This window comes from Rana temporaria, chromosome 1 (assembly GCF_905171775.1).
Source record: "Rana temporaria chromosome 1, aRanTem1.1, whole genome shotgun sequence".
Lineage (NCBI taxonomy): Eukaryota > Metazoa > Chordata > Amphibia > Anura > Ranidae > Rana > Rana temporaria.
The window spans coordinates 248,373,428-248,394,198 of record NC_053489.1 but is presented as its reverse complement, the minus strand read 5'-3'; the positions used below and the strand labels follow the sequence as shown (position 1 = coordinate 248,394,198).

Here is a 20,771-nt window from a genome sequence, read left to right as displayed (position 1 = left end):
GATATAGGGAAGCTTTAATATTCTATATCAACATTTTTGTTTTGTTTTAACTGTTCTAAATGTTGTCCATATAATGTTACATCCCTGATGGTGCGCATAAGTCCGCACCACTGTATGTTTGGGGGAAAAAGGAGCAACACACCAATCCAGTGCAGAAGCTTAAAGAAGCTTTAGCACAAGCGCCAGTATTAGCCAACCCAGAGTACCAACTGCCCTTTCACATTGAGACTGCCATATCAGAGACAGCCCTGTCAGCTGTTCTGGCACAGGAAATCCATGGGCAACAAAGACCCATATTATATGTTTCTAAAGCATTATTTCCTGTGGAAAGGAAGTACTCTCTATGTGAAAAACACCTTCTTGACATGTTGTGGGCAGTTAAATACTACACATACATCATAGGACTTAACACAGTCATTCTGCACATGCCCACTAAGTTTCTACTCACAGACAGAGTGGAAGATGGCAATGTATTCAATGCCAGACAGGCCCATTGGGCTCTGTTGCCCCAAAATCAAGGCATTAAAGTCAAACAAACATATATTCGTTCCACTATTGCCCATGGCCTCCTTTTCCAAGGAACACCACATGAATGTGCTATCACCCCACAATCAGCGGCACAACATTTCTCTAGACCTTTGTCAGCAAATGAAAAGGTCCCGGAAAAGGCAGTCCCAATTTTCACAGATGGATCATGTTTTTACGTGGAGGGTTCCCCACATGCAGGATTGGGAATATACATTATCGATCCGCAGGCAAAGACCCAAACATCAATCTTTCGGTCATGTCAAGTCAAATCAGCAAAATTCACTGAGATGGCTGCGATTGCTCATGCCCTAGAAATGATGAAAGGGGATCAAGAAATTGTTTTATACACAGATTCTGCATGGGTCTGTAAGACTCTTACAGAATTTCTGCCCTTCTGGCACACCCACCAGTACATGTCCTCAGATGGGTCTCCACGTAAACACGTATTCCTGGTGAAATATATTGTAACATTGGTGCAAAATTTGCCAGTCAAAACATGGGGGTGCAAAGTAAAAGGTCATATAGGCACTGCCCCATACTGGGAACAAAATGACGTAGCAGATTGTTTGGCCAAACAAGGAGCACAAGGGGGGGAGATCTGGGAAATTCCTTTGAATTTACTGGGCTCAGTTTTGTGCCCCATTGTTTGTGCCTTCACAAAATTCTGCAACTAAAATGTTTTGCTTTCTTCCCTTTTAGAGCCATGAAGTCGATGTGGATTGTGATCCTGCTCCATTTGATCGGACATACCAAGGGAGAGAAGACTGGACCGCTCATCAGCGTGATCGTTGACCAGAATCTGGTCTACTGTCTAGAGGGGGAATCCGTCTTATTGCCTGTGGCCATTGTAGGGACTGCAGGGAAGCAAGTTTATTGGTGGAGTCCCATTGATAATCATCTAGTTTGGATGAATGGCGTTGCTGGGAAAATCACGGACTACCAGAACAGAGCCATGAGCTTTCACAACGGATCTTTATTGTTTATTGATTCAAGAGACACGGTTGAGGGATGCCGGAGAGTGGAAATATTCTTCTCCATCCCCTTGTCCAGCAACACTCATGCATCCACTCTTCAGTACGTCCCAGGGAAAAGTACCTTGCAGGTGTCCCCAAAGACTAACACCCCTACTCCTACAATTTTGTCCAAAAATACAGCTGCAATCCCCTATTACAAACCAACCTCCTTGGAATGCCCAACACTGCAAGAGGAACCACCTAGTGGCCTAACGGAAAACTCAATCCCTGGAATAATGTTTAATAACGTTAAGTTTATTCATGTGCAGGTGGTACTTAATTTGTCCCAGTGGAACATGGCCGAATTCGGCTCATGTGCCCGGACAAATGTATCTTTGTTTTACTCTTCCTTGCTAGTAGATTTGTATTACCTCCCAGGCAAGCAAACTCAGGATCCATTGGCAGAACCACAGGGGCATTTTCAGATCCAGAAAGTTAAAGGGCACGGACAGCATACTAGCATCCATCCCAGAACTTTTTGAAACTGACATGTCAATTTGGAACCAAGCCGATTTGACAGCGATTCGCCGGCATATCGGAAATGGTGAATAAAAAGGTTCGGCAAGTGCTGAAACCAGTTCTGCAGGGTGTTGAGGGGCTTGCAGGGGAGGAAAGGTTTTGTTATTTAATTTTTTTTACGGTTTATAACATAAAGCTAGAGAGGATGGTATGGGCCAAGAGGTGATATGCACCGCGTATGGAAATTTTATCTTAAAAGACACAGATCTTACACAATGGTATTGTACTCACACTAATACTAGTGGTGGAATGAATGTACATTTTGGAGACAAGTGCAAACCTTTGCCAGTTTCCACAATTCGAAGTATAGGGATAGTGACACCACACCCAAATAGAGGGCCATTTTCTTGCAAGAAAAGCCAGTCACTGTGCACCTACCGTGACCTAATGTACATATCCTTCACAATGTCGCTGCCCGTGTTCCATCCACAAGAGGACTACTTTTAACACAATGGCGTCCATACACTCCCTCGGATACCTCGAGAATGACGTGTACAAGGAAAGGCTGCACCTCCCCGAAATGCTCATTCAAGTTCAAGGGCGATGGAAAGCACCGCACACTGCCTGCTGCACTGTCAAAGACAATAGATACGTATGCCGTTGTGATGTGTTTGAAACTGACACTCCAGTCTGTGGTCTAAACAATGACCCGGATCCCACAGCCAACGTAGCAAGGGACCCCCAACTGGAAAGTCCACGCCAACCACCTCAAGAAACCATTCCACGTGAAATGGAGGCTAACTGCCCAGTGAAGTGGTCAAAATGGAGAACACCAAGCACAAGGGTCACCTACCACATGGATGGACTGTACTGTGTCGTTACCAATCACCAGACATTCCTCTATGGGGGTCAGTCGTGTCCAAATACCCTATCCAAATTTTTGCTTCATTCCACATGAGTACAGTACTATTGGGCAAACTATAGAAACCCCATACCAGTGTTGACATCATTGAGAGTACCCCTGAGGTCCCAGATCCTAGCACATACATACCCCATGTTGATGTAAAAATGTATACTTTGTCAGTAAACCTCCACAATCAAATTAGTAATGATATGGTGAAAACCGAGGAAAGGTTAAATGAACTTTTACATGATGGGGATTTTAGCTTAGTCACCACTAGGACCTGGAGGGAAATGGAATGAAAAGGTTTTCTCATATTGCAATGCGGGGTATTGATTTTCATGACGGGCATGGTGATATATCTTGGCTGACTTCTAAAAAAAATGGCAGAGGGAGAAACTTAACATTCTAATGGATATTAGACATAAACAATTACTCACTTAAAGTGTGGCCTAGTCTCATCTGTCTCAACTGGCCACAAGGGGTCATCTGTTGCCCTGGGTGAATTGTTAATGTCTAATCGCCATAATTGTACATAGGTATAAATATATATTACGATAACAGTACATGTGTGGTGGGGGAGAAGTTCTGATACTTTAAATAGAAGTTACAGTTAGGGATTGAATATATCTAATTAGCACTCTCCGTATTTGATATGCATGATTGCTTTGTGAGAAGATGGCCGGAGACGACCAATCTACTACATCTTTTGACATACAAAGCAAGTCAGGAAGAAATCACAGTGGGAAAGGTTTGCACTTTATGGTGTCACCTGGAAACGACTGTACTCTTCCATGAATAGACAGGAGGTCTAAAGAGCTAGAGGTAATTAGTTTAAACTTCAAACCTATACATAGCTAATAGATAGAACTAGGATGTTGCCCATATTTGGAAAGGATAGTAATGTCCAATCAGAGTGGGCCTCAGGGACAAAGTTAAGGTGGAAGGAAGCTGTGACCATAAAAGGAAAGGCTATTTCAGCCAATCAGAAGTGACATCAGGATTATAAAGTCAGGGGGTCTCATCAATAGAATTGGAGAGAGATGATGAGAACTTCCCGGGCCCGGGATGTCAAGGTAACATCAGAATCTATCTTCTCCCCTGCACTTAGTTACTTTGTCATAATTTGTTTTCTTAATACTTTTAGTGTGATGTGCTTATCTTGTATTTGAAACTAACTTTTATTTCCCTTACTTTAAAACTGTATATGTATGCAGTATGTTAGATAGCTAATATCTTTTCTCTAAATAAATGTGTTATGTTGAAACTTTCACTCTAATCACAGAACCCTTATTTTAACCCCCCTGACGGTAAACCCGAGCGCGACTCGGGGTTGGTTTTACATGTTAGGATCGGCAAACCCGAGTCGCGCTCGGGCTGGACGGGCTTACCTTTCGCTGGATCCACAGGCTTGGTTTACTCACCTTGTCCCTGGATCCAGCGATGCCACCCGCTGTGTGAGCGAGCGGGACCTCCTCGCTCGATTCACAGTCCCCGTGTGACGCCGATCTCCGTTCCCTGCGACGTTACGACGCACGGGGGCGAAGAACGGCGCCAAATTCAAAAAAGTAAACAAACACATTACATACAGTATACTGTAATCTTATAGATTACAGTACTGTATGTAAAAAATACACACACCCCTTGTCCCTAGTGGTCTGCCCAGTGTCCTGCATGTACTTTTATATAATAAAAAATGTCATTTCTGCCTGCAAACTGTAGATTGTCCAAAAGTGTCCCTTTATGTCAAAAATGGTTTTAGATCAGCTAGAAAACAGCGATAATAAATTATAATCACTTGCAGAATTGTGCGATAGCGATTTGCGGGGAAATTCGTCATAAAAAAAATAAAATAATGACAGCGACAATTCTGCAACTGCAAATTTCAGTGATTTTGAGTTGATTACATTATTAAATAATTTTTATTATAATTATATTATTATTTGTTATAATTATTTATAATTATTTATTATATTATAATTTATAATTTTGTTTTAAAAAAAAAAAATCATACCCGGGATGCCTACAAGACTCTTGCTTGGTCAGATTTAAGTGAGTTATTTCTAAAAATTACAGGCCTACAGTATAAAACACCAATTTCCTTGCAAAATAAATGTACCGCTTTTGGTACGTAATTCCAGACAGAATCATACCGCCAGGGAGGTTAACCATATATCGTATATGCGAGATATTAAATCATAAATATAATAACAAATATTATCTGAAGCAACAGGTGACAAGCGGCAACAGTAAATTTGTCCTATCAGATCCGGACCAACTCCCTGACTTCTTTCTCTTTCTGGAGCAAGACCCAGTAGAAGTTCCGAATTGATTAGACACACCAGACGACCATTCAAGCCTACCACCCACAACGTCATAGACGTCCAAGGTCCAGTCTGTGGACCCTAGAACGTGTCGGCCTGCTTCACCAGAAGATTGATGTGGTTTTCTGTTACTGATCACTGACATAATCCAGATGCGCCTACATTCATCACTACTCAGGGATTGCATACGTTGCCTACATCTTCTACCAGGTCTGCACTGGGAAAGTTTTTTTAATTGTTAACTGAGATGTCCCCTTATAGATACAAATCCATCAACGTGCTGGATCTGACACTTCATGATCATGCGGTTAATAGAACTTTTGGGCCCTTTTCCTGCTCTTTTGCTGGTGTGCTCGGCCCAGCTGGGGTTTGGGAGGCACTATTGAATCTTCTTATCTCTGCTAAATGTATTAGCTTTATATGGTATAAGATCTCACTAACTCCCCTCTTATTTGTCATTTCCATCTGCCATACGGCTAATGATTTAATTGATGAGTACAATAGCCCCCCTCTTTAATTGAATGAATAGAATTATTGTCTCTTCTTAGGCCTCGTACAGATGAGGGGATTGATCCGTGGATCAGTTACAGCAGATAGATCCGGTCGTCTGTACGTCCGAGCGGACATTTCCCAGCAGATAAAAATCCAGCTGACGGATTCCCAGCGGATAAAAATTTTGTAGCATGCTACAAAATCTATCCGCTGGAATCCAGTCCAGCAGACTGATCCAGTCGTCTGTCAGACTCACCGGATCAGTCCGTCCGCTCCCCTCCCTCGCATGCGTCGTAATGATTCGATGCATGCGTGGAAGTATTTACATTCCAGCGTCGCGCACGTCGCCGCGTCATCGTCGCGGCGACGGCGCGACACGTCACCGCGGATGTATTCCGCGCAGATTTCGATCTGATGGTGTGTACAGCCATCAGATCCAAATCCGCCAGAGGATTTATCCGCTGGAAACGGTCCAGCAGACCGTTTCCAGCAGATATCCTCTCGTGTGTACGAGGCCTTAGTGTAAGGGGGCAAGATATAACTATAGGTGGGAACTGCTCAATTCTTATTCTTTACTATATTTCTTTACTCTAAGTCTACTAGTTGAAAAAAAGAGAGAATATGGTATTCCCACCTGATTTTAAAAGCTGCAGTACTCACCGATATTATCGGGGGGTGCAATCAAATATAGAGTATAACCAAAAAGAAAAAAAGAAACAGACCACTGCACACCCTAAAGTGTTAACTACAAATTTTATTAAAGCTATATCAAAAACATATATAAGGCATAAAAAAATGGTCCCCTATAGATAATAGGTGGGCCTACCCAGATCATTCCCCATTAGAAGAACCCCAGTAACGGCATATCCTGGTGACTAAACAAGCTCAATTTCCCCACAAGAGAACTGAGATACATGAATAGCACACCCACCCTCCCACAAATCACAGACACCCCCTTAAATAAAGAGCCAAGTTACTAACTAAATATATCCCTGATAGTTCCCACACAGGACAGTGATTCCCTGTAATAACAGGCTATGAGTGTCCACTGTGGAAAAAGCAGCACTGAAAAAAATCACCTGGAAATAAATATACAAAAACCACAAGAATGAGGTAAAATGATAAGGGACACCACTCCACTTGAATAGATAGCTAGTAGGAGACAAGATATCAATGGAAGTACCAGAGGGACAGGGAACCTGATTGATTCATTTAAAGTCCTTCCATAGAGATCAACATATCAAACAGGTGTATCCATATGAGTCTGATCTCATTGAATCTTGGAATTATTTGTTGGGAGACATAGGAGAGATGGCAAGGTGCTATAGGTATTCAAAGTATTGTTCACCAGAAGAACAATTTCTTGAATGGCAGTAATGTGGCCACAGTTAAACGGATTCCCATATCATACGGATATAGTCCATTCAATCAAAGCAATTATGATATAGAGAACTGTGTCCATAAAGTTGTTCTCTATATGACTAGCAGGTGTTGCTCATGAAAGATCTGAATCGATCCATTGGATGTGTATCCAATGGATCGATTTGGGTGCACAGCTTGTAAGCTGACAGGTTGCGTGATGGTTATTGAAAACAGTGATAGCAGTAGTTATCCAAAGATAAAGTTGGTTTACTCACTGTTTGCTGTCACAAATAGCTCAGAGAGATCGCAGCTATTCCATCCAATATGCTGTCACAAGTTGCTCAAAGGGATCGCAGCCAATCCATCCATCTGTGTGTATCCACAGCACTGAGCGCGCTGCTCATTAATAGAGTAGATGTAGTAATTGTCCGGTGAAACAATAGTTGATGCCAATATCCAAACAAGGTATATAATAATAATCTCCAGTCTCCAGTCCAAACGGTTATAAATCAACTCTAAATGGAGGGTGATGATTGTCCTCAATGTAAGCAATTCATGTCTCCATATGGTGTCCTCCAGCAAGCTGCATTATGGCTCAAAGTATAGATATCACTGAGCCAATACGGGGGTAACAAAGCTCAACATGTACGGGGGTTCTGATCCCAAAGAGTTTACATGTTTCATCCTCTGGAAGCCCTCCAAGAATTAAAAGAAGTATCAAATTGTATCATAAAACCTAGTGACAAGGGTGGGAATGTAGTTCTCTGGCCAGAAAATGAATATCTTGAGGAAATTCACAGACAGCTGAATGATATCAAATGTTATGAACGATGGCCGGACAACCCCTTTCCTAATTTTGTCAAAGAAATCAATTACCGTCTTACAAAATCATTACAAGTAGGTCTGCTAACTCAGAAGAATTTCCTATTCCTTAAAGCAGTGTTTTTCAACTCCAGTCCTCAAGGCACACCAACAGGTCATGTTTTCAGGCTTTCCATTATTTTGAACAGGTGATTTGATCAGTTTCACTGCCTTAGTAATCACAAAAGTCGTTTCATCTAAAGGAAATCCTGAAAACATGACCTGTTGGTGTGCCTTGAGGACTGGAGTTGAAAAACACTGCCTTAAAGTATTACATTTCAACACACCTACATTCTACATTACGCCAAAAGTACACAAAAATTTAAACAAACCGCCTGGTAGGCCGATCGTATTGGGAATGGGTGGACCATTAGAGAGGATCGGCAAATACATTGATAAGAGAATTAAACATCTTAATAAAGAACTACCATCCTATGTACAGGAGGCAGTATCTCAATGCCTGGACATGAGACATCCTTTGGCCAGCCCACAAAATGAATTTCTAGTGGAGTTGTTAGAGTTGGTCCTAAACACCAACTATTTTGTCTTCGATAGCAAATACTATCGTCAAAAGCGTGGGGTAGCTATGGGAGCCTCCTGTGCCCCATCCTACGCTTGTTTACATCTGGGCTGGTGGGAGCGACAGGAGGTATACCAACACACAACATTTAAGAAACATGTAGCCAAGATTTATTGATGATGTCCTGGTGGTGTGGAGGGGGGCTATGCCTGAGTTTGAGCAATTTATGGGTGAATTAAACAAAAACACCAACATTTTTTTTGTCACCTACAAGGTAGACCAGGAACAGATTGAAATCCTGGATCTATTGATCCGCAAAGAAGGAACAAAAATTGTGACCAAAATGTTTAGAAAGCCTACAGCAGGAAATACCCTCCTCCACGCCACCAGCCACCATCCATGGGCACTGATTAGAGGGATCCCTACTGGACAGCTCCTTAGGATCAATGGAAACTGTACTCAAATAAAAGATTTTCATAAGGAAAGTAGGGAGTTAGGCCAAAGATTTAGGAAGAGGGGGTACCCCAAATCTACGATAAAACAAGCTAAATTTAAAGCATGGAAAAAACCACGAGAAAAGATCCTAGGTTTAGAACTGGATGAGGAAAGAAAAGACAAAATTAATACAGATAGGGTAGGCTTGGTGACTAATTATGGTACACACTGGGACTACCTTAAACAAGCTTTGGGAAAACATTGGCATTTACTCATGCCTGACATTACTAGTGTAGCGCCCCCTTACTTTCAGTATGGGCATTACGCTAAAGTTAGTGGGGAATGGGAGAGTTATTTTGCTCCCATTCGCAATTTGCTAAATTCTGGGCTGCTGTCATTCCTGAACTGTCCTGTAGGTCAGTCTGCGCTCCAGGGGTGCTGATTCCACCCCTGGGCGACAGGTGGCGCTAGAGGGGTTCTGGCAGAGCTGCTTTTCCCCAGCAGCCAATTAGAGGAGTTTTCCCTCGCGGGGCACGCTGAGGGAGGGTATATCTGTGGCAGACGCCATTTTTGTTGGTTCTTCGCGGGTTCCAGGTTCCAGGTGCGGCACCCACTTTTAGGGTGTGCGCATCCAATGGACCCCAGGGATATGGCCTACCAGGCCGGGGTCGCATGCTACGCGGAGCTCCATGTTGCTGAAAGGGGCCCCAGTGACTTGCTGGGTCCCCCGCTCTATTGAGGAGATCCCAGGCTGGGTGCCGTTCGATGAGGGGTCGGCTTGAGGAGAACCTGGAGGCAGGTTGTCCAATAGGGCTTGAACGAACCATTGGGGATCTGGTGATCGGGACATTGACAGGTACATTTCTCCTGTCACCCGGGGACCTTAATCAAATCTACTGGGAGGATTCGCTCAATCCGTTCAGCTCATCCAAGTATTAGACCTGTGGCAGAGGTCACTAGAGCCAGGTCTGTGAGAGAGGCCTGTTCCTCCCAGCAATCTAAAGTGACACTACGGCTGCCAGGCTTGTGGCAGAAGTCTGTCCGGGGGCACTTCACCCACTCTGGCTAGAGTGGCGACGAACTGTGACTACTACTACTGTGCTGTTGAGAGCAGGATTGCTCGCTTCCTATCCAGGCCTGATACCGCAAAGTTTTCTATCGCTTCATCAACCTTTTTGCTCTACCTCATGTTGATGTTGGCCATGTTGGGCCTGGAAATAAAGCATTTAAAAACCTTCTTTTATTGACTGGACATTCGCTCACTACTCTACTCATCAGCTACACCCCTGGACAACACTGAGAGGTAACTTAAATATGCCGATCCCAAAACAAACCAGCAGCTCCTGAGGGGGTAGCGTTAAACTAGTAAAACAAATAAAAATGCTATAAATCTATCCCCTATTTTGTAGCCGCTATATTTATTGTGCAAACCAATAAGTATATACAAAAACATGTAGAAGAATATATCGACCAAAACTGAGGGAAAAAATGTTTTTTTATATATTTTTGGGGGATATTTATTATAGCAAAAAATAAAAAATGTTGCTTTTTTTTTTTAATTGTCGTTCTTCTTTTGTTTTTTAGCACATAAAATAAAAACTGCAGAGGTGATCAAATACCACCAAAAGAAAGCACTATTTGTGGAGAAAAAATGATCAAAATTTCATTTGGGTAAAGGATTGCATGACCATGCAATTGTTTTTTTCCAAAATCATCTTTACCTGGGTGTTCCCTGCCAGTTCTAATGCCGCGTACACACGGTCGTTGTTTGTGATGAAATAAAACAAAGTTTTTTATCATGAAACGAAATGACGTTTTTCAAACTTCATTTTAAAAAACGACATTGCCTACACACCATCGTTTTTTTTTTTTTTTTTAAAGTGTATTTTGTGCGTGTACTCGAGAGAGGAGCCAGACTGCAGGAGTTGGGAGTAGGCAGGCCTCCCCCAGAGGCAATCTGCCACCTTTCTCCATGCCCCGGGTGGCAATGGCAGGTGTGTGAGGGGGTCCTCCCACACAGCCCGCCCTACCTGCTCCGCTTTGAAGCCCAACGGGGCAGAGGGACTCCCTATAAGGGAGTGAGAGGATTAGCCCGCTCAACCAGCCCCGTTAGTCCTTCGCCTCTCTTTTTAGAGACCGCGTGGTCAAAGTGCGTGATGTTAACCCAATTTCGAGTGCGTGTAAGTGTGGTGGTTTTTGTGGGAGGGGGTGGGCGTACTAAGCGCAGGCTTACCTCGCATAGCACACCCACCGGGAGCCGGGCTGAGACCACCAAACTCAATTCACATGTAGCCGAGACCGGGATCCGAACCCCTAGCTGCAGAGGTGAATGGCTTGTCAGCGCAGTGCCAATCGCGTTGAGCCACCGCAGCTCCACACCATCGTTTTTTCAAAATGCTCTAGCAAAGCGCGGTTACGTTCAGCACGTACGACAGCACTCTGTTCCATTCAAGCTCCCGTCATAACTTGCTTCTGAGCATGCGCGGGTTTAAAAACGTCATTTTAAACGTCGTTTTACCCACACACTATCATTTTTTGTGACACAAAAAACGACGTTTTGAAAAACGACACAAAAAATTGAAGCATGTTCGATTTTTTTTTTGTCGTTTTTCAGAAGACATAAAACAACGTTTTCCCCACACACGGTCATTTTAAATGACGTTTTTAAAAATTTCGTTTTTTTTTCATCACAAAAAGTGATGGTGTGTATGCGGCATAAGGCTTTGATCTGTGCAATCAAACACTGCCACTCTGAGCAGAGAGCTGTGACTGTCAGTAATTGGCTGTATGCTCTACCCCTCATGGGAGCGTTGGGCTGTGGAGCGGGTGGAAGCAGCTGGCTCAGGCTCTCAGCGGCTCGTTGAGATGCTAGAGCAGATGCTGGTCCAGGCTTCTGGGGGATCTGAACTTTAAAGTTGGGATCTTTCCAGAGCCTGGACCGGCTATGTAATGCTAACTGACAGTGGACTATAGCCAGCATGTCGGCTGAAAACAGATCACAGGACTGCAGAACTAACCACTCCTGTGATTCACAGGAGAAGTACAGCCAAACAAGCTTTCCCGTACTTCTCCTGAATGCGGACCTGAAATGGACCAAAAGATGCACAGGACCCCCTGTGCAATTCGCATTGGATCCGCATTCGATTCGCACTAGTGTGAAACCAGCCTTAAAGGGGTTGTAAAGGTTCGTTTTTATTTTCTAAATAGGTTACTTTAAGCTAGTGCATTGTTGGTTCACTTACCCTTTTCCTTCGATTTCCCTTCTAAATGTTTATTTTCTTTGTCTGAATTTCTCACTTCCTGTTTCTCCTCAGTAAACTTCACACCATCATCCGACCGGTGTTTAGTCAGTCAGAACAGCTTTTAGGAGGTTTAAACAGGCAGTGAGAATAAGCATCCACCTCCTCACTGCCTGTCAAATGCCTCTGAAAAGTGGCCTGAGCATAGATCACTTTTCATTTGAGCGGGAGGGCCTGCTGCAAGCGTGAAGAAGCCTTTGGGTTCATGCTGGTGTGCTGGAGTTTGTCGCAGCGCTGGCGTAAACACAGTTTTCCTGCATTTTATCGCCATTTTTAGCCGTAGTCCTATAGACTTCTATTAGGTTGTGTAATTTTACTGTGTTTTCTGAAAGTGCACCAAAGTTGCAGCATACAGAACATTTGGTGTGCTTTCAGAAAACGTGGCAAAAAAAATGTGCAAACTAATAGAAGTATATTGCGGCTAAAATGGGGGAAAACTGCGTATACGCCAGCACTGCGACTGAACTGCAGCGCATCAGTGTGAACCCACTTAGGAACATGATGGGACCAACTACTAGCATAGGTTCAACAGTGTAATGAAACGTCCCACACTCCGCTTTAGTGCTTTCCTCATATACCGCTTCCTCCCAGTCTGAATATAGATATCAGATTTTCCAAACCACTGACAACCAGAAACTAGGCAGTACTCGTATGGTTGCTCAACATGAACTGGTTTATTTCAGATCCCACACAAATATATACACCAGCATGACAATTCAAACTGTAACCAAAAACCTAATTAACATGAGCTAATTGACTAATCATTTTACCAGACTAGGTGACTCAAGGATATGGCCTTTCAGTTCAGCCTTGTCGTCTCCAGGCTCACTGACTATGCAATACACATCATAAATATCAACACAGAACTCCTTCACACAATAGCAGAGTTAAATAGCACAAACAGTGGGTGAAAGACCCCTGGAGCCCACACTAGACTTATTCACAATAAACACATTATAGCAGACAACAGACAGACAGGTGGCTGCAGTTGATGACATCAGCATCTGTTATGAGTCCCAGCAGTATGAAACAGTCACTATTTATAATATGACATATATAAGGTTCCCATAGTCTGTGTGCCTTGGGGGAAAATGGACTTGAATCCAAAGTAACATTACTTCAAGGGTCCCTAGTCATACACCTAACAAAGAGTATTGCTCCCTTAAAATCCAGGGCCCATAATCGGTAGGCAAGAGGCTAGCATACAGTCCCCTCCGAAAGCGTCTGTCCCGGGTGAGTCTTTCACAAACAGGTTGTCAGGGTCGGTGCAAGGATTCTTGACACACTAGGCGAAACCTAATTTTGCCGCCTCCTCCCCTTGGCTCCACCCCTGACTCCACCCTATTTGCCCTGCCCATGTATACCCCACCTTTTTAATTAAGCGCCCATTAAATGCAGCCTCACCCACACCCATCAAATGCAACCTACCAGCACCCATTTATGCAGCCTCTCCAGCGCCCATCAATGCAGCCTTACCAGCGCCTATCAATACAGCCTCTCCAGCGCCCCTCAATGTAGCCCACCAGCGCCCATCAATGCAGCCTCTCCAGCGCCCATCAATGCATCCTTACCAGTGCCCATCAATGCAGCCTCTCCAGCGCCCCTCAATGTAGCCCACCAGCGCCCATCAATGCAGCCTCTCCAGCGCCCATCAAATGCAGCCTCACCAGCGGGACACAGACACAGTCCTCCACCGCCACTGCGCCTCTGACACTATGTGCGGCTGCCTGCTAATGCTGAGACTTGGTTGCTTGCTGGAGAGCGAAGAGAGTAGGAACACCAGTGGTTGGCGCCCTAGGCAGAAGTGCGCCCTAGGCGGCTGCCTAGTTTGCCTAGTGGTAGCACCGGCCCTGCATGTTGTGCTAATAAATCAACAATGAATTTCATGTAAAATGCATCAATGAAAATGATTAAAAACAGTCCATAGATGCTGTGAAGGTGGATCCTGAAAATCTTCACCAACCGCCACCGAAGTAATAACAATCAGTGCCTCCACCAATAGCTGTAGTGCCTGCTTACCGGATCCTATTGATCCCTCATTACAAGGTATCAATAACGCTTCTGGCTATAGCCCAGCCAAGGCCTTTATACCGGGTCCAGTTGATCTCCCACTGAATCAGTCTTTAGTACCGTGTAGGCTGAGATGTAATCTTTGTTTCAGGGTCTTATCCGGGATAGTTATTAGATCGGTTTCCTTATCAGCCTGAAGTCTCAATACACAAGGAGAAGAGGTTCAGGAAGAACAGGTGAGGCAGGTTTGGCCAGTGCTACTCAAGAGGAGGTTGCATCTGATTCATTTACTATTACAAATGAGACTTGAGCACCGCCTATAATACGCCTAGTTTATGACACAGGTATGGCTGGATAAGGTTATCACACAGTCTAGACTTATCAGTCAAATGCTACCCACACACAGTCATATTATGTCTCAGATTTGAGGATCTGATTTAGATGTGAATAGTTTGCAAACAATACAGCCCCTGAAAATGTTTGCTCTTCTACCTGTATGCATTTCCCTCTGCTCTCCATGAAAGTGGAAGCCATGCCTAATAGTTATTAGGGCATTTTGTGACTAATAACTTGCAGGGATGGCTGCCACTTTCATAGCCACAAGCATTATTAATCCCTTGTAATTAGGGATGAATAGGAGCCGGTGAGCAGGCCCTACAGCTATTGGTGGAGCACTGATTGTTATCACTTCAGTGACAGTTGGTGAAGTTTTTCAGGATCCACTTTCACAGCATCTATGGACTGTTTTCAATAATTTTTATTGATGCATTTTACATGAAGTTATTAATTCACTATTTTGTTGATTTATTAGCGCAACCTGTTGATTTTTGTATGTGATTTACTGTGTATATGTTCCACAGGTGGTTTGCTGCTTCACTATTCAGTTTATAATTTTTTTTTTTTAATAGCGCGGTTTCTTCTTTTCTTTTTATACTAGCATAGGTTGGTGAAAATGTTTGACTGCTAGAGGCAGGGCCGGTACAAGGCTGGGGCGGGAGGAACAAGTTCCCTGGGCGGTACCATTTAATATAGGAGGGGGGGGGGGCGCAGTTGCAGGTGAAGTTCTGCCATGGCCGCCCGCCAGTGTGTCACTTGGCTGTGTCATAGCGAGCGGGCAGCAGCACTGTACAAAATGTATGCTGAGGGCGCTCCTCCGAGTGCGGATCGTCACCTCTCTTCACTGTGAAGTTTAGTGTCTCCCCCTACGAAGGAGTCTCATAGTCCTCCCTGCCAGCGGCGTGACGTCACTACACTGAGAGGCTGACTGAGGCAAGGTGAATGAACACTACTGTGTCTTATTAAAAAAACAGCAGATAAAACAAGGTTTTGCGTTATTTTAAATGAGCCATGCTTGCCATCTCTGACTGGCATTGTTGCTGCCCCCTGTTCATGTGTTCCAAAAGTGGCACCCCCACTGTGAAAGTGCATAAAATTGGAGTATGAACTGTATGTGAATTAAAGCAAGTAGTCACTCCATAAAGGAATGTGCAAAAAGATGTGAGACTTTAATTGTACCTCTTTGGCCTCTTTCACACTGGGGCGGAGGCGACGTCAGCGGTAAATCACTGCTATTTTTAGTGGCGCTTAACGCCGTTTTCGCGGAGGTTTTCAGCCACTAGCGGGACACTTTTAACCCCCGCTAACGGATGAAAAAGGGTTAAAACCGGCTGCAAAGCGCCACTGTATTGGCACTTTGCTGGCGTCATAGCCGCAGTGCCCCATTGATTTCAATGGCCAGGAGCGGTATACACACTGCTCCTTCATCGCACCAAAGATGCTGCTAGCAGGACTTTTTTTACCGTCCTGGTAGCGCACCTCTCCAGTGTGAAATCCCTTTGGGCTTTCACACTGGAGAGACAGCAGCGGCTGTTTTAGGTCATTTCGCAGGTGCTATAATTAGCGCTATAGTGCTTTTAAAGCAACCATATTCAATGTCAATTTACATTTTCATGTAACAAATTATTGCTTCTATACGCATCAGGCCTCATACACACGACCGAGAAACTCGACGGGCGAAACACATCGTTTTGCTCGTCGAGTTCCTTGTTAGGCTGTCGAGGATCTCGGCGAGCCAAATTTCCACATTCCCGTCGAGGAAAAAGAAGACATGCTCTCTTTTTGGCTCGACGAGATCCTCGACAGTTTCCTCGTCGAAAAGTGTACACACGACCGGTTTCCTCGGCAAAAAAAAAAAAAACAGCAAGTTTCTTGCTGGTTTTTGCCGAGAAACTCGGTCGTGTGTACAAGGCCTCACAGTGTCTGTGGCTTTCAAAGTCCCACTCAAGGGGGAATAGTCCTTTGTTCTATTGCAGTTTGCCATCTTCGCCCTGGGCACCAAATGGCCTTGTCCCAGCACTGGCTGGAGGACAAAAAGGAAAGAGGGGGAGTGAGAGAAATATAGAAGAGAGAGGGCAGGGAGAGAGAGAGAGGGCTAGAATCCGGCCACAATGACAGTACTAACTTACTTGGATGATCCCAGAAGGCTCACTGGCATAGTCCGCGGCTTCTGTAGCTGTCCCGCCCCCACGTCCCCTTCAGATGCAGAACATGGGCTGCATGGAGTGTGGACAGGGGCAGGAAAAAGGAGGGATGAGGCAGAGTCGATCGGATCCAGCAGTCTCTACCAGGCCCGGACTGGCACAAAAAATAGGCCCGGGCATTTTCAAATGAGCAGCCCATGACATCTTAACCGGCTCCTTCTCCACTTTTCATCCTGAGGAATGCCCCGGGAGAGGGGAGGGGGAAACCCTGCAAAGGTGCAGGGGGCAAGGGGACAGGGAAAGAGCGGGGGGGCAGAGAGCACCGGGAAGAACCTTGAGAACATGGGGTGGGGTGAGAGCACGGGGGAGAGGCAGAGAACACAGGGAGGAAGAGGAGAGCACAAGGGGGCTGGAGAGCATGGGGGCCTGGAGAGCACATGGAGTGGGGGGTTGGAGAGCACAAGGGGAAGCAAAAACAAAGGGTGGGGCAGAGAGCTTAGGGAGGGCAGGAGAACACATGGGGGAGGCGGAGATCAATGGGGGAGGCGAAGATCACTGGGGGAGGCGAAGATCACTGGGGGGAGGCGAAGGGCACAGGGGGGGCAGCAGAGAGCATGGGAGGAGGTGGAGAGCACAGGGGTAGGTGAAGATCAATGGGGGGCTGGAGAGTACTGGGGGAGAGGCAGAGGGTACAGGGGGCAGCGTAGAGCATGGGAGGAGGTGGAGAGCACCGGGGGGCTAGAGAGCACTGGGGGAGAGGCATAGGGTACAGGGGGCAGCGTAGAGCATGGGGGAGGTGGAGAGCACAGGGGGGGCTAAAAAGCACTGGGGGGAGAGGCAGAGGGCACAGGGGGCAGCGTAGACCATAGGGGAGGTGGAGAGCACAGGGGGAGAGACAGAGGGCATAGGGGGCAGCGTAGAGCATGGGGGGAGGTGGAGAGCACTGGGGGGGCTGGAGAGCACTGGGGGGGGGCTGGAGAGAATTAGGGGGATTTGAAAAGAGCACAGGGGGAGGTGGAGAGCACAGGGGGAGAGGCAGAGGGCACAGGGGGAAGTGTAGAGCATGGGGGAGGTGGAGAGCACAGGGGGCAGTGAAAAGCACAGGGGGAGAGGCGGAGGGCACAGGGGGGGCAGCGTAGAGCATTGGGAAGGTGGAGAGCACAGGGGGAGAGACGGAGGGCACAGGGGGGCAGCGTAGAGCATGTGGGAGGTGGAAAGCACTGGGCTGGGGTGTTAAAGAGCACCGGGGGGCTGGAGAGCACAGGGGAGGCTAGAGAGCACAGGGGAGGCTAGAGAGCACAGGGGAGGCTAGAGGGCACTGGGGGGCTAGAAAGCACTGGGGGAGAGGCAGAGGGCACAGGGGGCAGCGTAGAGCATTGGGAAGGTGGAGAGCACAGGGGGAGAAATGGAGGTCATAGGGGGCAGCCTAGAGCATGGGGGGAGGTGGAGAGCACAGGAGGGAGGTGGAGAAAAGAGGGGGGCTGGAGAGCACTGGGGGGATAGAGAGCACTGGGGGGGGCTGTAGAGAATTAGGGGGAATTGAAAAGAGCACAGGGGGAGGAGGAGAGCACAGGGGGAGAGGCGGAGGGCACAGGGGGCAGCGTAGAGCATGGGGGGAGGTGGAGAGCACAGGAGGGAGGTGGAGAGAAGAGGGGGGCTGGAGAGCACTGGGGGGTATAGAGAGCACTGGGGGGGATGGAGAGAATTAGGGGGAATTGAAAAGAGCAAAGGGGGAGGTGGAGAGCACAGGGGGAGAGGCAGAGGGCACAGGGGGCAGCGTAGAGCATGGGGGAGGTGGAGAGCACAGGGGGCAGTGAAAAGCACAGGGCGAGAGGCGGAGGGCACAGGGGGGCAGCGTAGAGCATTGGGAAGGTGGAGAGCACAGGGGGAGAGATGGAGGAGGGGGGATTCTGTAGAGAATTAGGGGGAATTGAAAAGAGCACAGGGGGAGGTGGAGAGCACAGGGGGAGAGGTGGAGGGCACAGGGGGCAGCGTAGAGCATGGGGGGAGGTGGAGAGCACAGGGGGAGAGGCAGAGGGCACAGGGGGCAGCGTAGAGCATGGGGGGAGGTGGAGAGCACAGGGGGAGAGACGGAGGGCACAGGGGGGAGCGTAGAGCATGGGGGAGGTGGAGAGCACAGGGGGAGAGATGGAGGGCACAGGGGGCAGCATAGAGCATGGGGGGAGATGGAGAACACAGGAGGAAGGTGGAGAGAAGGTGAGGCTGGAGAGCACTGGGGGGGGCTAGAGAGCACTGGGGGTGTTGGAGAGCATTGGGGGGAGGTGAAGAGCACAGGGGGAAGTGTAGAGCATAGGGAGAGGAGGAGAGGCAGAGGGCACAGGGGGGAGGTGAAGAACACAGGATGGAGGTGGAGAGCATGGGGGGAGGTGGAGAGCACTGGGGGGACTGGAGAGCATTGGGGGAGGTGAAGAGCACAGGGGGAGAGGCGGAGGGCACAGGGGGAGACCGTAGAGCATGTAGGGAGGTGGAGAGCACAGGGGGAGGTAAAAAGCACAAGGGGAGAGGTGAAGGGCACAGGGGGGCAGCCTATAGCATGGGGGAGGTGGAGAGCACAGGGGGGGCTGGATAGCACTTGGGGAGAAGTGGAGGGCACAGGGGGCAGCGGAGAGCATGGGGGAGGTGGATATCACAGGGGGGAGGTGCAGAGCACAGGAAGAGAGGTGGGCGGCAGCAGAGAGCATGGGGGAGGTGGAGAGCACTGGGGGGGCTAGAGAGCACTGTGGGGGGTAGAGACTAGAGAGCACTGGGGGGGTAGAGACTAGAGAGCACTGGGGGGACAGCAGAGATAAGCAGGATAGGAGGAGCGGTGGGGTGGCTGCATATAGAAGAATCATTCTCTCCATCTTCTTCCCGCAGTACCTGAATGCCTGCGAGAGGGAGAGGAGCAGAAGCAGGCATTCAGAGACCGCGGGGGGGCGATGGAGAGAATTATTCTTCTATATGCAGCCACCGCTCCTCCTATTCAGGTTACAGGGGCTGCACTTACGTTTTTGCTGAGAGATCCCATCGGCAGAACACAGGCTGGAACAGGCTCCTCTCCCTTCCTGGTCACGCCCCCCGGCACCAACGGCTGAACTTCACTGGTGGCTGCGGTGTCTCCTCTAGTCCCTCCCCCTTCAGGAGCTGCTGATGCCGACGCCGAAGGCTGAGCCTGAAGCTAAACAGGCAGCGGGCGGCCGCGGAAAGGTCGGAGGACCGGCGCGGGCTTAAAGAGCAGCCTGCCTTGGCCCTGCAAGTCAGAACAGTGGCCCGGCGGCCGTGGCCCACCGGGCAAATGCCCGGTTTGCCCTATGGCCAATCCGGGCCTGGTCTCTACCATTTCTGTGGAGGGAGGGAGCTGTGCTCGCTGAGCTCTGTTAGAATACAACAGAGACACACGGCTTTGTTACAAGTATAGCCGACATCCCCATATTTATGGGCGGCTGGCAACATGGATGGGGTCCCCTACTGGCAGTGCCCGATGGGTCAGTCCGCCGATTGCATATAGTTGTAGTCATTTTGGTATAATAGCCATTTTAATGGTCACAATGCAGTTAAAAAAAGAGATAGGGAGTGATTTCCATTGAGAAATAAATTTAGTGATATTATTATAGAGAGAGAGACAACGCTGACAGCTGAATGTAAAAAAAAAGAATTGTCGGCTAAAAAAAAAACTGCGTGGGGTCTCCAGGCCCTTGGGTCTAGTATGGATTCCCCCCACGCCAACTTTTTTTCCAAAATGCCATGGGTCCCCTCAAAATCCATACCAGCCCGGCAGGTCAGGAAAGGAAGGGGACGGTTGCTCAGCAACCCCCACCCCAATGCACCTTGCCCCCATGTTGACAACCCTAGCTGGTGGTTGTTGGGGTCTGCAGGCGAATCTGGAAGCCGCCCCCAGATCCTGGCCTCCCCCCCCATGTGAATGAGTATGCGGTACATTGTACCCCTTCTCACTCACCAAAAAAAAGTAGTGTAGTGTGAAAAAATACAGTAGATTTTTTTAGATTTTTAGTTTTTGTCTTTTATTAAAAATATCTTCTTCTCCCTCTGGTCTTCCTGCATCTTCTCCTGCATCTTCCTCTTCCGG

General features: G+C 47.3%; 1 protein-coding gene across 4 annotated transcripts in view; it reads right to left on the bottom strand.

Annotated features, from left to right (window-relative positions):
• The window catches only part of LOC120940369 (leukotriene B4 receptor 1-like), a 48,063-nt gene that overhangs the window by 22,335 nt on the left and 4,957 nt on the right, over positions 1-20,771 (bottom strand). Inside the window, exon 1 of one of the 4 annotated variants that reach the window (XM_040353204.1) lies at positions 14,214-14,566. The exons of 2 other annotated variants lie outside the window; for them this stretch is intronic. The gene's annotated coding sequence lies outside the window, so the exon portion shown is untranslated. Of the gene's footprint in view, positions 1-14,213; positions 14,567-20,771 lie in introns of those variants that run through there. One more of the 4 variants, XM_040353186.1, reaches the window with a different exon arrangement.